Source organism: Pelobates fuscus, chromosome 12 (assembly GCF_036172605.1).
Source record: "Pelobates fuscus isolate aPelFus1 chromosome 12, aPelFus1.pri, whole genome shotgun sequence".
Lineage (NCBI taxonomy): Eukaryota > Metazoa > Chordata > Amphibia > Anura > Pelobatidae > Pelobates > Pelobates fuscus.
The window spans coordinates 21,468,972-21,485,751 of NC_086328.1; positions in this window are offsets into that span (position 1 = coordinate 21,468,972).

Genomic DNA, 16,780 nt, shown 5'->3' on the forward strand with positions numbered 1-16,780 from the left:
CTCGGCTTGTTTTCGGATGCACACTGGCAGACACACACTCTCAATGAGAGACACACACTCACAGACAGACACACATACTCACTGACAGGCACACACTCACAGACAGACACACAATCTCACTGACAGACACACACACTCACTGACAGCCACACACTCACAGACAGACACACACACTCACTGACAGACACACACACTCACTGACAGACACACACTCACTGACAGACACACACTCTCAATGACAGACACAGACACTCACTGACAGGCACACATTCACTGACAGACACACACTCACTGGCAGACACACACTCTCAATGACAGACACAGACACTCACTGACAGGCACACATTCGCTGACAGACACACACTCACTAGCAGACACACACTCTCAATGACAGACACAAATACTCACTGACAGACACACACACTCACTGACAGACACATACACACACTGACAGACACATACACACACTGACAGAAACACAGAAACACACTCTCAATGACAGCCACATACTCTCAATGATAGACACATACCCACTGACCAACACACACTGGCAGACACACACTCTCAATAACAGACACAAATACTCAATGACAGGCACACACACTGACAGACTCACAATCTCACTGATTTAAAGCACACTCACTGGCAGACACATACACACACTGACAGACACACATTAACTGACAGACACACTGACACACACTGTCAGACACACACACATACTGACAGGCACACACACACAGTCAGTGACAGACACACACACTCACTGACAGACACGCACACTGACAGGTTCACAACCGCATTGATTTAAAGCGCACTCACTAACAGACACATACACACACTTACTGACACACACTCCCTGACAGACACTCTGACACACACTCTCAATGGCACACACACAATCACTGACAGACAGACACACATACTCACTAACAGACACACACACTCACTGACAGACACACACACTCACTCACTGACAGACACACACTGATAGACACACACACACTCACTCACTGACAGACACACACTGATAGACACACAAACACTCACTGACAGACACACACATATGATAATCTTAGCCAATCTGGTGATCTCCCATAGTAAAGCATTGGAAGGCTATCGCTCATGCATGGTAAAACACCTCGCTGTGCCAATCTGCATCTTCTCATTGAGATGATTGAGTCAATGCATTTCTATAGGGAACGTTCAGTGCCTCCATGCAAAGGAAACACCTCTAGTAGCTATCTGAGTGACTGCCACTAGAGGTGCTACTAGGCAGTAATGTAAACACTAGCTTTTCTCTGTAAAGTCAGTGTTTACATTAAAATGTCTGCAGGGACAGTCAGTAAACACCAGCACAACCTTATTAAGCTGTAGTTGTTCTGGCGACTATAGTGTCCCTTTAATAATAAATAAAATAAGGAATGATAGATTTTTACTTCCCTTTAAAATGAATAATCTTCCTTTAAGTACATGACACATTGAATAGCCAAAGAACAAACCCTCACATCATTTGTACTAGCAATTTAGCAGTGCGTCATGTTAGGGTACAAACACCCACTAATGTCAAATAACTTAGAACACAACGAGACTTGGCGTACAGGATTATCAGTGTTTTATTTATTTTGACATGGCTTGCATGGCTATCGCTAGCCCTGTGTAATATATATGTAATATTATTGTCATAGAAAACAATGTTGGCTCATCCATATAATGACGATAATTCTGCATCTTTTATGTCTGTGTCACTGCAGAGCTTGGCCCCCGAAAACTCTCTGCAAGCAATATCATGGTATCCATGGCGATAAAAACATATTTCCCCTCCTTTCTGATTGCAATTTTCATAATTCCGCCTGCTCTCTCGATCACAGTTTACATACTGTGCTACGTGCTAGTTTTAACCTGAGTATACTGTATTGTTTCTATCGTATTGTTTATAAAGCAATTCAAAGCAGAATATTGCTAATTACCTTCATTTGCACGGAACGTATCATTATGTTTTGCAATATTCCTACAAAGCTGAATACAGGTTTGGGTATTAGCATTGCTTGGTGCACGTTTGATATGCAATACTTCATTTTTTTCGCAATATGTTTTTTTTTTTTTCTGGTTTCCCAGCATGCACTTCCCATAGGAAAACTGATTTAAATATAGTTAGAGATCAAATAAGACAATGCCTTATTTTCTGTATTTTTTTCACACATTATATAGAAATATATCTCTTCTCTTGCTCACTTTTATCTCCCCCTCTGTCAGTCCCTACATTAGCTTCCTGTAAGATATAGGACTCAATTTAAGATCCTGATACTTGCTTATATGTCTCTACACAATGCTGCTCCAACCTACTTATCCTCACTAAGACACAAATATGTCCCATCTAGGCCCTTACGCGCTGCCGGAGACCTACGTCTAACCTGTGTTTGTACTCCTACCTCTGATGCGCATCTTAAAGACTTCTCTAGGGCTGCACCGTTCCTATGGAACGCCCTTCCCCTCTCTGTTAGACTTTTACCCAATCTCCACTCCTTCAAAAAATCTTTGAAAACTTACTTGTTTAGGAAAGCATATCAATTAAACTATGAACAGCTTCCCCTCCCCGCACCGTGATTCCTCTCCTGAAACTGTCATCAAAACAAAGCACTAAGTCCTCAGTGAATACTATCCTAGCAACCTACTTTTCTACCCAACCCTTAACTTTTTGTGTCACTTTACCCCACTCCGTCTATCGTGTAAGTTCATTGAGCAGGGCCCTCAACCCCTCTGTTACTGTACGTCCAGTTGTCTGGTTACAAATACATGTCTGTTAGTCCACCCATTGTATAGCACTACGGAATCTGTTGGCACTTTATAAATAATAATAATATTAATAAAAATAATAATAATATGATGGTCAGAGCAATACATCCCAATCATAGAATTAATACCATATTGCATAAAATGTACAAATGAGAATAAAAACAATTGAAAGCAAATCCCCAAGCAATCTATCTTACCAGGAAAGGTTAAAGGATCTTAACATGTATAGCTTGGAGGAAAGACGAGACCGGGGGGATATGATGGAAACATTTAAATACATAAAGGGAATCAACACAGTAAGGAGGAGACTATATTTAAAAGAAGAAAAACTACCACAACAAGAGGACATAGTCTTAAATTAGAGGGACAAAGGTTTAAAAATAATACCAGGAAGTATTACTTTACGGAGAGGGTAGTGGATGCATGGAATAGCCTTCCAGCTGAAGTGGTAGAGGTTAACACAGTAAAGGAGTTTAAGCATGCGTGGGATAGGCATAAGGCTATCCTAACTATAAGATAAGGCCAGGGACTAATGAAAGTATTTAGAAAATTGGGCAGACTAGATGGGCCGAATGGTTCTTATCTGCCGTCACATTCTATGTTTCTATCTTACAAAATCATAGAATCTTGGAAACTCGATAATCTCAGTAAATATTCAGAGACATTAAATGCAGACAGCAAATTGTACGCACCTGTGTGTATGATGAATAAATTATACGATTAAAATGACACATTTAATAGTATGTAATAAAAGCATTAATGGGAACGATGACTAAGATTTCCAGGGGGATTATTTGCTAAAATTAGAAAAAAATCCTTTAATTCAGCGTTGCTTCAACTTTGGCTACTTTGGCTTATAATGTTAAATAATCCTGTTTGTCAACGTGCATTTGTTACACATTGCGTGAGAAAGACGCCAGGTCAGTCATTGCGGAACGTGTTTTCAAAGAAACTCAAATGATTATTGGTGATAAATTAAAATAATATTAAAAATCCTGGGAAGTTGACAATCCCTCATTAAATCTTTTAGAACAAGTTCCCGATCGCTGTCCGTGGTGCTGAAAAGGCCATTGACAACAAACATTGTTATTCACTACAGCAAGAATTCAAGGTGAATTCAGAGTGAGTTTCAAATGTAAGGCCAAATTAGCCAAACTGGAAAGATCCACTAAGTCAGCTATGACTTCAGTTCGGCTGCTCAGGCCTTACATTTTTAATTCTGTTTGAATTCCCTTTAAATTCTCACTGTAGTGAATAACCCTGAAAATGTAATATGCAGAGCCCACACTTTAGTACTCTGGAAAGCTTCCCATCATGAAACAAATATAAAGCACGCCATAACATGTCAGCATGGAAGCCATACTGTCTATTTAATCAAAGTGTTCATCAGCGTTCTACCAGGACTATTCACTAAGGTGAGATTGTCGCGATTCAAAGCAAATTCAAAGTGAATCTCACATTTAAGGCTAAAGTAGCCTAACTGGAAACATTTTTGACTTGGAGAATGTTTCCAGTGTGGCTACTGTGGACTTAAAGGAACACCATAAAAAAAAAACATAAACACTTAAAGGGACACTATAGGCACCCAGTCCACTTCAGCTCATTGAAGCGGTCTGGGTGCAGTGTCCCTATTTCCCTTAGTGCTGAAATGTTAAACATTGTAGTCCCAGATAAACTGCAATGTGTACATTGCTGCACTAAGTCAGCCTGCAGAGGCTGTCTCCCAGACAGCCACTGAAGGCTCTTCCTGGATAGAAATGGACCTTTGGTCTGGTAACTGATGCTGGAAGTCCTCTGCATGAGGACATCCAGCGTCAGCTTATACCCCATAGGAGAGCATTGATTCAATGCTTTCTATGGGGAGGTCTAATGCGCGTGTGGCATTTGTCGTGCATGCGCATTAGTGCCCGCTCATTGCGGGACGTCGTAGAAGGCAGAGCCACGACCCAGCGTTAAGGGACATAGGTGCTGAGATAAGGTAAGTAAATTAAGGGTTTCTAACCTTTTATTTACCACAGTGGGGGGCGCAAGAGAGGAAGGAGGCAGAGGGAGCTATAGTGTCAGGAATACAGCCTTGTATTCCTGGCACTATAGTATCCCTTTAATCAAAATGAAGTTGTTGTGGTGCCAGGAGATTGCTGGCATTTCCTTACAATCAGGGGTTAAACCGTTTATGAATGGTTTAACCTCAATGTCTGTGCATCAGCACCAAATCAATCTACCCCCCTTCCCCCTCCCCCGCCGCCCCACCCCTTCCGCTTTCTAAAATTCTTCAGAATGGTAGGCTCGGGCATCTCCGAACAGGGGCACCGCTGACTGACTTAGAGCAGTCAGCTGGTAGGTATCTTTTTCAGGCCGGTTTTATAAATGGAAACATTTTTAACGTGGAGTGGTAGTCTCTGCCCGCACCCTCGTTCTGGTCACACGCCCAAACAGCGTCCACAAAGTTCAATGGAGTGAGTACTTCACTCTATTTATAGATTGTATAACGGGTATATGTAGAAAACTTAAATCCTAATAACGATTCTACCTGATACTTATTCAAATGTATGTGTGTATACTCTTCTTTCTCCTGTAAAATAGGCAGCCTTGCATCATATACATACATATGTTCTTCTGTGTCACATAAACATATAATACAATCAGAAGTTTCTGGCTTTTTCTATGGAAACAGATTTGTTCTTCTTGGTTTGCAAATACAAAGTCAGTTCGTTGATGGTAAATAGGTCAACAGCTGATGGTATGTGCTGGACATTCAGAGTGTGGAGACTCTCTGCCCTTGATGTTCTGTGTCTCAGTATCTTATTGTCTCTGTCTCATACACATTCTATACATAGACCACTAAAGTAGCCGTGTAAGCTGCCCCAAGTCAATGCTATTGATACAATATTCGTGTTGCCAATTCTAATTACCCGGTTAGGTCATCCCATGTTTCATGGACACTCAGAGTAGAAATTAGCTAATTAAAGGGATAAATCGATTGTGGATTGGGGGTAACAAACACCCGCACTTTCCTTCCCCCTCCCCCCCCCCCCTTCCTTTGTTGATTTCTTCCTTCTACCTTTTTCTTTGTCGTTTATCTTTTTACAAAAAAAATCCCAGAGGAAGCCTTGAAGACCAACGATCCATGAACATTTGTCGTTTTATCAATTGTTATGGAGTGCAATACTCCTAATTGCCAAATTAGTTTTAATGTCGTACACCAGTAGTCTCTGCATCTAATGCATAACGTTTCTTTTCCTGACCTCTTTTCTTAAGTAAAGAATAATAAAAAAAAAGAAATAGTGAAGCGTTTGTAACATGTATTACCATCTGTTCATGTCCCTCAAGATCAGCCATGCCTCGGTGTAAAATGCATGTAGGAAAGATTTTCACAAAAATAGCATATTCTACAGTAAATAAATGTGAAGATGTTCCATGTTGAATTGTTTTACTGAAAGTTTGTTTTAAACTTAAACATCGACTAATCAAAGCAAAGCTTTAACTTGAAGACCGTGAAATGTTGACCTTATACTTTGGTAATAAATGTTCGAATGTTGGTCAATAGCACCGGGCACTAATCCTATATGAGCCGTTGAGTGCAAGTCATTCAAGTCCCCTGTGGAGTAAATATATATATATATAGAAAAAATATATGGATTGGGCACTCACCCTTAAGTGACTGGAACAATTCTTGCCTTTGGTGCTACCGGCGTCCAAGATATATATACAAACGAAAAAATCAGAGCACTCAAAAAGGACTTCTTATTCAGTGTTTACTGTGACAAAGGTTACATCAAATGATGATTTGATGTAACCTTTGTCACAGTAAACACTGAATAAGAAGTCCTTTTTGAGTGCTCTGATTTTTTCGTTTGTATGTATATATATATATATATATATATATATATATATATATAATATATACACACACAATCAAGCAAAAATATGCAATTTTCTTTCATTTTATGTATAAATTAATAGATTTTAAGCCCTTTACGTACTTTAAAGATCCTTCTATTATAATAATGCGAAATTGGAATTGGAATTATAACGGCAAACAAGTGAACAAAGAGATCTCACAAACAGAATGGTGTATTCTGGGTCAATGAGTTTTTATTATTCTTATTCGCTAATCACTTATCAATGGAACAGAACAAGTACCTGCAGTAAGAGACTTACCCTTTCACAAAGCATATTAGGCTCTCGCGGATTTATGAACCAGTAACGGACAAAATGCTGGCTGTGATTTAATAAATGTGCAGATTATACAGACTAGTCTTGAATTTAGAAGAAGTTTGTAAATAGAAAATTTAGTATTTAGTCCCCCATTGTACAGATTCATTCATTCTATTCTACAGTGTGCAAATATAATTCTTCCTTAATCTACTTTAATAAATCCCAAAGAAAAATATTCACAACGCAAGCCACGAGACTTAACCGAAAAGATATGAATTGCTCTTAACGGACGCTTTCAAAACATTTTATTTATAGGCTTTCCTAAGCATAATTTCTGTAATTCATTTTCCATTGTTCATTTCTTCTTAATTAACCTCTTATCTGGTGATAGATATCCAACTGTGACCTTAATTCAAAGTCATTGTATGAGGCTCACACAGCTTGGATTGAATATAAAAAGATCTACAAATTCACATGAATGAGGTATTTAACAGCTAAAACACTAAATTGACTTCCACTTCAACTGATTACATATTTTATTTTTTAAAGTGTTGATGGTTTAAGCAAGCCCATTGTCCAGTAGTCTCCCTAATGTGCGGTGGGATATTGCTGTTTGAGTATCAGATATCAGAATTTCCATTTCCAATAAACCCCTTGCCCTAGGAATGTACAGTTTAATATAAATTGTACGGCATGAAGATCGTAATGTTTCCTCTAGGAAGAAAAAGAATGCATTGACTGGATTTAAAAGGTTTGAAAAATGGTTTGCATAGGGAAGCTGTACTTGTTTCACATTGGCAGAAAAAAAATAAACAGAAATAAACATAAATAAAACGATTTGAAAGCAAAGTCATGGCAAATCGATGAATTGTGATCTTCTAACAATGACTGGTGCTAGAAAACTCACAGGGGTTCTGGTAATCAAAGAGAGACAATCTAAGCAGAGAGACTGTATATAAATGCCAAAATGTTACAAGTGACTGCAGTTAAAATAACACTCCAAGCACCATAATCACTACAGCTGTAGTGGTTATGGTGCCAAGAGTTCCCTGACGACTCTCCATTGTAAGTGGTCAAGACGTTTCAAAAGGTTTGACATATTACCTAGGATCCGTCGGGAGCTGTTCCCTGCGTCCACTACTGGCAACAGAGAGCCAAATGCTGGAGGTGCAGGACTTTGCTCATTGACTGAGAGTAATCAGCTGATGCTCTCTACCAATGAGCTAGCACAGAACTTCAGGGCTAAGCTCAGGAGAACTAAGGTGACCCCTAATCGTAAGTGTGCTCTCTGGCAGACGTATTGGAGGTGGGGAACAGTGCCCAGTGAACTCCAGGTAAGCAGTCAAACCATTCTAAAATAGTTTAAATATTTATAATGGGTGGATACCAAGACACTTCTGATACCATAATTTCTATGGAATGTTGCGGTGGTTATGGTGCTTGTAGTGTGCCTTTAAAAGTTGATCCTGTACTTTATTCCAGCTTTAAACATAATAGATTGAAATGAGAAAAACGGAATAGCAGCTGTTAGCACCAAGTCGTAGGTTACTAAGTGAAAGTTAAATGTTGGAGGCACACTCCAGGTACCTGTACCCAGTTGGTAGAGGCAAAGTTAATGCCAATCCTAAAATGGTAGTTTCATCACCATGTTTGGTTAGGGTTAGTTAAGTTAGGTCTATTGAAAAGCCATACACGCACCATTTCTCCTGATGTGGGCAGAATATAAAGACAGGACAATAGATCTGACCTCCTCATTGGTATCTTGGCATTTATCCTCTGTGCTTTCAGTTCTAAAACCAGCTGATAGTGAGCCAAAGTAAAATTACTTGATCTGAAGCGAAGTTTTAAAACTCTAATCTGCGAGTGAGTGAGTGATGGATTTTGTAATTTGTACTCATTTTGACAAACACAAAAATCTCTATACAAACCCATGAGAAATTAGCACAAACTTTATATACAATAGGGAATAGACTTAGCTACAGTCCCCCGTGACTGGTAATCGTTTATGCAGAGGTTTTGAAACCTCACACACTATTGTCGATCTGTTTTTATAATGTGATTAGGACAGAGTTTGATCCACAGCCAAAACCATGGCATCACTTTGTCTGAAATTTGATTTATACTGTTTTGATATTGTATTGAAGAACTGGGCGTAGAAGATGATGGTCCCTAATGCAGATGAGGAGATTCATGAACTCTACTTAGTTGGTTGCCTGAACAACACATTCAACCTCAGGTTGAGCCCTTGGAGTAATGATGACCATCTGGGGCTCTCAGATTATTACTGGTGGCTGTGAATAATGGGAACAGTATTGGAACCGGTACATCACCTGACAGGATCACAGCAGGCAAAGCGGAACACTGTTGCAAGTTCGGAAACTGATTATAATAGCTGGGGATTACCAGTCCCGCCAAGGCTGCCCAGCTTCCCAGCCTAGAGTGCGGAGGGACCTGGATGATGCGCATTAATCGGTGATTACTTTATTTTTCTAGAATTCTCGGAATTAGAAAGATTATACTGTATTATCCTTAATAACTTGTATTTATGGATATTATACTGTTTTGTACCTAATAAAGTAACTTTTATTATTTGACACACTCAATTGGTGTCATATCCTACGTTCACCAACCTTATGAAATAAAAGTGAAATAGCGTTTAACCCACATAGATGATTTTGTTGATGAACTTGCTCTGGTTTTATTTTGCCTGTTTTGGTCTGAAATGAGAAATTTACTTTAATCTATGTTTAAATACCTGACCGTCCAGTAAATAACCTAATAACCCTGGTAAAACTGGTAAAACTGTATTGGCTGTTTTTGTTTTTTTGTACTTTTTTTGGCTTTGTTTTTGTTTTGTTTTCCAAATTATGTAATCTAGAGGGATACGCAGCTGAGCTCTGGAGGTCAATGTCCACATGATGCTTTCGACGGGGAAAAAAAATTGTCTGGCTAACAAATCCCAAATCCTTGGTTGAGCTGTCTGTGAGTTCTGCAGGCCGTTTAACCGGTGCAGATCTGTATGTCTCCTAAATGTTGCAAGACTGAGTCCGAAAAGCACAGAGATCACATCTGTGTCTGGAATTTCTCTTCAAAGGCCATTCAGTTCCCAACTTCCAATTGACATTGTGCAACAATTACCGGTAACATTTCCCTATAAATAAAACTCATCCCCATATTATCAAAGGGAGTTTTATATTCTATCTGCAGCAAACAGAATCATTGGAAGCTTTTTTTCTGTAAATTGCAGCCACTCAGGTATAGAGGTTCTGCTCTCTGACTCATAAAGTACTTTACTCAGCATTTCAAATAACAGTTAATGCATTTTCATCCAGCTGAATATATTTCTATGGCTTTCATCAGGAAGAAAAAGGCAAAATATGCTGCCACAGACGGAACACCAATATATCTATGTAACACGCAGACTACGTGTGTGTGTGTGTGTATGTATGTGTGTGTGTGTGTGTGTGTGGTGTAGCTACGTGTATGCCTGTGGTTGTATGTATGCATGCGTGGAGTTGGTTGTTTTCATGTGTGTGTATACAGTTTTTTTTGTGTGTGTGTGTGTGTGTGTGTGGTTAATTTGTATATGTTTGTGGTTGTTTTTATGTGTGTGTGTGTGTGTGTGGTGTTTGTATTTGTTTGTGGTTGTTTTCATGTGTGTGTGTGTACAGTTTTGTGTGTGTGGTTGTTTGTATATGTTTGTGGTTGTTTTTATGTGTGTGTGGTGTTGTTTGTATATGTTTGTGGTTGTTTGTATATGTTTGTGGTTGTTTTCATGCATGTGTATACAGTTTTGTGTGTGTGGTTGTTTGTATATATTTGTGGTTGTTTTTATGTGTGTGTGTGTGTATGGTGTTTGTATATGCTTGTGGTTGTTTTTATGTGTATGTGTACAGTTGTGTGAGTTTGCCTATGTGTATGTGTGTGTATCTGGTTGTGTGCATGTAGTTGTTTGTAGCTCTGTGTGTGTGTCTCTTACTTTCTGCTTTTACTCTTTTTTTTCCCTCTTTCTCTTTATTTTTCAATCTCTGTTTCAGTGCTCTCTTTTTCACTCCTCTCCCCCAGGTCTCTTTGTCTCTCCCATTCCTTTCTCATTTTCTCCATCTTTTCTCCTTTCTATCTCTGTCTCTCAGCTCTCTCCGTCCTCCTCTCCCTCTCTGCTTTCTCGCGTCACCTTCTATCTCTCTCCTCTATGTTTCACCTTCTCTCTCCCTCTCTTTCTGCCCTCTCTCTCCATCTTTCTCTCTCTCTCCTGTCACTCTCTTCCATTTACATCACTCCTATTTCTCTTTCTCTCTCTTTCTCCTGTCTCTCTCTCTTCCCCCATTTCTCCCTGCTCTCGCTCTCTCTCGCTCTCTCTCTCTCAGTACTGTTTGTTATTCTCTCCCTTTTCCCTCTTCCTCTTTCTATTTTCCCAGTTAACCATTGCTTTTTATTTTCACTACTTGGCCATTTTCTCACTAAAAATAGAAGTTAATAAATAAACCCCTTGACAGACACCAGATCTGTGTCCTGTTGATAGTTTAATAAGGTGGATGAATCATTATAACTGTAAACTTACCTTTAAGAAATAGAAAATTCAAGTGACTGACCCTTCCCGACCTGGCAGTTAACCTGCCTGACTTTATATTCTCCTGATAATTAAAAGAAAGGATCTCTGTGTTCCAAAGCAAGCAAACAATATTATCGAACAGTTAAAAGAGAGCCTGCTGTTTAAATAAAGCAAATGTTGTCAAAAATAACTAAATATATTCTATGTTAACGATGTACTCGACAGACACAAAAAAAAAGCTAAATATGTCTCTGTCATCAGACATTGTCTAGAAATTATCTATGTACCATCATGTGGCGTTTTAATTCTAATTACATATTTTGGGTGGATTATATATACATTTTTTTTTTTACATTTTTTTTTTCTACCTAACTTATTCATTAAACTTTAATTACATAATACTCACCTAGTTTACCTATATTTATTAGTTACTAGTTCCTAGCCAGTTTTATAGGGGTCCGTATCTGTAATATTGAACTGAAGTTGTTCTGCATTTTTTTTTTTCAATATCTCTGAGGGTGGAATGATTACCCCGGCCTAAGGGGCTTGTGGGATTGCATCCCACCTCGTCCATGTATCTTCCATTATGTCTGGCACAGCCTGATTGCCAAGCATATCTTTTAAGGATCCCAGTGACATCATGCCTACCTTCTGATTATACTGTGTACTCTGATGAGCACACAAGTGAAAAAATATTTAATGTTGGGCATGCCAAGTTTTGCTGTTGTCCACATGCACTCCTATACTCAGTGCGCATGCATGATTACTGATTGCGTAGACATTCCATACGAATGCTCAGGCTTGAATCCAGGATGATATACCCGTCTATGTATCCATACTCTAAAGAAGGTTTAGTGAATTTGTGTGCACATTTGCTGACTCTTTATCATAATTTAGTATTTTTCATTGATTTGGGGGATTTTGGAATTCAAACTTAGACCTAATAGAAAAATTCTCTAATATCCCAATTTTAAATGTTATTTGTTCTTTTTTTTATATATTTTTATTCTAACTCCTTATAATGGTTTAATTCAGTTTACCTGTGTTGAAGTGTCACTATGTTCTGCTGCCCCCTACCCCCTCCCATACACTCCCGCTCCCCCTTGCATGTAATTACATTAAATCCCCTGACCCCTTAATATACTGGTGATTGCCCTTGCTGGTAACTTGACAGAATATTGGTGATTGCCCTTGCTGGTAACTTGACAGAATATTCTCTCTAAAACATTATTCCCTGCTCCATCTCTGATGCATTTTTAAAATTTAAGTCCACGTACAGAAAATGATTAACGTAAATGATGTTACATCCACATTGTGTAAAAGAAAATGGCATTACGAAGTGAATTTGAATTTATTCTCGACATTAAATATCACAGTGGTACAGTGACTGCACTTTGAAAACATAATTACAGCCTGCATTGCAATTACCCTAATAGGACATACATCTTATCTCTGTGCAAAGTAATTATTAATTGTTAAAATACGTTTTCTGATGTTATGCACTGAGTGTTAATGACGTGCTAGGTACAAACATCCGTTTTTAATTACTTGTTGCAAATCTATTTGCTAAATGTTGTGGCCCTTTGACAGGTCAAAACCCTCCTTTCATTGAAGTGCGATCATACAAAAATAGGTACCGGTAATTTACAACCTTTGCTTAAAATAATATAAAAATGCTAATTCTTCTATCCTTGTAATTGCGTGATGTTATATATAAGCAGAGGTAGAACAATAAGATTTAGCCATAGTAATATCAATGACGTCTACAAATAATTGGATGTTGAGATCACATATCTGATAGAACATGAAATCTGTAGGTAAGCGTATGTAGCAACATGCACCATTTTCCAAAGGCTTTAGAAGCTATCTGTTTTAGTCTTTCAGATTTAAAGTGGCCCAGCCATGTACAAATATGTGTATCACACATCAGGGACATGATCAAATCTAACCAATATATATGTGTGGGTAAAATCACAAGTAACTGGCATTCATGATAAAAACTCAATTAACTAGAAACAAGAAGAAAAATGTTTGAGCGTTAATGTTCCAAGAGAATATTTTCCTCTATCTCAATTAAATAGATTTAATGTAAATTCCATGTGTACAAATACAATATACCTACTTGAGATATAGGTACATATCCTCTCCGTTCATTGGCGCTTTACGTGTTTTTTTCTTTTTGTATTAGCGATTAGTGTGTTTTTTTCACATTTACTTAGAGTTATACTGTAAGGATTATACACTGGTGTGGAAGGGCTTGGGGCTCTTTATTGGTATACGGTGAATCACAGTAGCTCAATTTAATAGTGCCTGACAGGCTCATATTGGGCGTCACCGCAAAATAGCCGCAAAGCAGGAGAACTATGGAAAACTATAGAAACCACTACACCGTTTGGTACTCACTAGGCGATGTCACCATTTCACAGGTTACTAAGAAGCCCATTTAATGATGTCAATGCTACACCCAGTGAGACCAGGTGTAAGTCAGCTAAGTGAGCTACTCCATTAGAATTAACAGTATTAGTGCCGGCGTACCTCAATGTGGCACACAACGTTTTTTTAAAAACATGCTTAACATTTGATAAGAAACACCCAATCAAATCTGTCCATAATAAAAAAAAATGTGTGTATATATATATATATATATATATATATATATATATATATATAAATAGATATATAAATTAATATATAGATTGATGATAAATTATAATTATATAGATTCATGATCCTGATGAAAGTCCTGAACGGGGACTGAAACGTCGATCCTATTTTACAGAATTTCTTCAATCAAGTATGTAATTTTATATATGAAAAGACTAAATGCAAGTCTCTATCTTCAGTATATATGGATATTAAGCCCTTACTTATAGCATCCGGCAAGACTAATTTTGATTTGTCTGAGTGCAAGGACTCTCTCTATATATACACATATATTTATTTTTTAAAGGGGTCCCATGGTACTCGACAATAACAGGAGCCCCGCAGTCTGAAATATATATAATAGTGTCAAGGAGATGCCTAACCTACAGAGTCCTATCAAATATGTGACTCTGGACTTCTGGGTCCTATCTAAATTTTATTATAATGATATCAAATAATGCTCACCCAAAAATACTTAGGACATGCCTATTGGCAGCCAACCTGGGAGCTGCGACAATAAATATCGCTGATCTTTAAACTGGCTTCTAAAGTGCACTATATGGTTAATGCTTTAGATATATTTTGTTTTAAGACCCTAGTAATCGTTATATAGCAAGTGCTCTCATAAAAGACGCCACGCTATACCAACCAGTTCATGTTTTGTTTTGCTTAATTGGATCTCTTTCTTTCCAGGAAACTGAATGACATCAATTCAACGAACACGATTTGCCAAAAGCACACAAAGTACCTGCAAAAATATTAGGAATAATGCCCCAGCTGAATTCAAACCTTAGATGAGATTTTTCGGAATTTATTTACTTAACAAACTATCTATTTGTTGATTTACAAACAAAGCAATTTCTAAATGCTCCAACCTGCACTACAAATGACCTGGCAAGGCACCAAAGACTATAACTCATCCATTGTTTGCTAGTGAAGTGTATGTGCAATAAAAATAACATTTTATTATAAATGATTAAAAAAAACAAGAAGGCTGCTAGAGGTGCTTCCTGGGGCAGTACTGCAGAGTGTGACTGACATTCAGTGTCTCCACCCTCTGCATGCAGATACTGAACTTTCCTTATAGAGATGCATTGAATCAATGTATCTCTATGAAGAGATGCTGATTGGCCATGGTGGTGTTTGGCTTCGCCTTGCCTCCTTGGTTGAGCTCTCAGCCAATCCAATGCATTCCCATAGGCTAAATCATCAATTCTGATGATGTCAGCCAAGAAGGGAAATTGGAGGAAGAGCCAGCAACGGCGGACCTCTGCAGTGCTGGAAATAAAGTGAGTTTTTACTATATTTAAGGTAGCCAAGGGGGACTGGTGGGCTAAAATGTATTTATTTAACACTATAGGGTCAGAAAAACACATTTGTGTTCCCAACCCATTTTGGTGTTCCTTTAAAGAAGATTATTAAAAAAGAAAACAAAACTAAAAACACCCAGCAAACCCAACTATAATCGAATCTACACATTGCATCTGATATGTGAGGGTGCACAGAGAACCCCTACAGGTAGCCATCAGAAGGTCCACTTAACATCACTTGAGCCCTCTAAGCCAATTATCTATGCCCTGCAGTTCTGGGCTAGTTCAGAACAAGAAGCTTCAGCGAGTGCAGGAGATGGTGGTTGGCACCTGATAGACCCCAGAGAAGTTGTTCTCAACATGTTTGACTACTTAATCTGAAAGGGCACCCTGGCACTCCTAGCACCATAAGGGTAGTCGTTATACTGCTTGGAGTGTACCTTAAAGCCCTTCAATCATATGTTTGTCATTGTGTGACAGCCGGTGAACAATTTAGCAGAGTTCTCTTAGTGTACTATTGATGCTACATGTGTCTATTATAGCAGGAACATAGTACAAACAATCAGTAAAGCAAGCACTAAAACTTTCAATAATATCTGAATAGTCGGAGCTCTCTGAAAACCCACTGACGCTTCATAGAAGAAAGCCAAGATGACTCACAAGTGAGCGGAGGAGACGAGAAATAAATGGCTAGCTGTCAGGAAGTATATGGAATGAAAGAATAGCATGGACTCCAGTAATGCATTCTGACAGTCATCATGTGAATTTCAGCTTGTGACTTAAGTGACTGCTGTATAGAACAGGAATCAAAAGCATGCATCTTGTTCAAGAGGAGCAACAGTCAGAATTCATTGAATATTATTATTTTTTTAAAATAATAGCGCATAAACGTGAAAAGGGACTTTGGGCTGGAGTGGATGGCCCGTTTTTTATACATTGTGAAAAAATGGAAAAAAAATATTCAGTTCAGAATTTTTTCCTCTTGCTGCAAATCACCAGAGTTTTCAGAGACCAGGAAGTGATCCAGCCATTCCTGGCACTCCTGCGATTTTCAGCTGGAGTGCTTTGCATATGCCATGAGCCGTGCTGGTATGTTATATCTGTATGTGTATCTAGAAAATGAATGTTATAAGATCAAAGGCTTTAGTCGTTATATCAAATGTGATATTTAATTGTGTTGTTGATATATAGTTCTATATATATATTATTATTATTATGTTTGTATTAACATCACATAAATTACCAGTGTGCATAGTCTTAATGACAACAATACAATACACCAAAATTATTTGTGCGAGCCTTGGAGGGTAGCTAGTCCCGG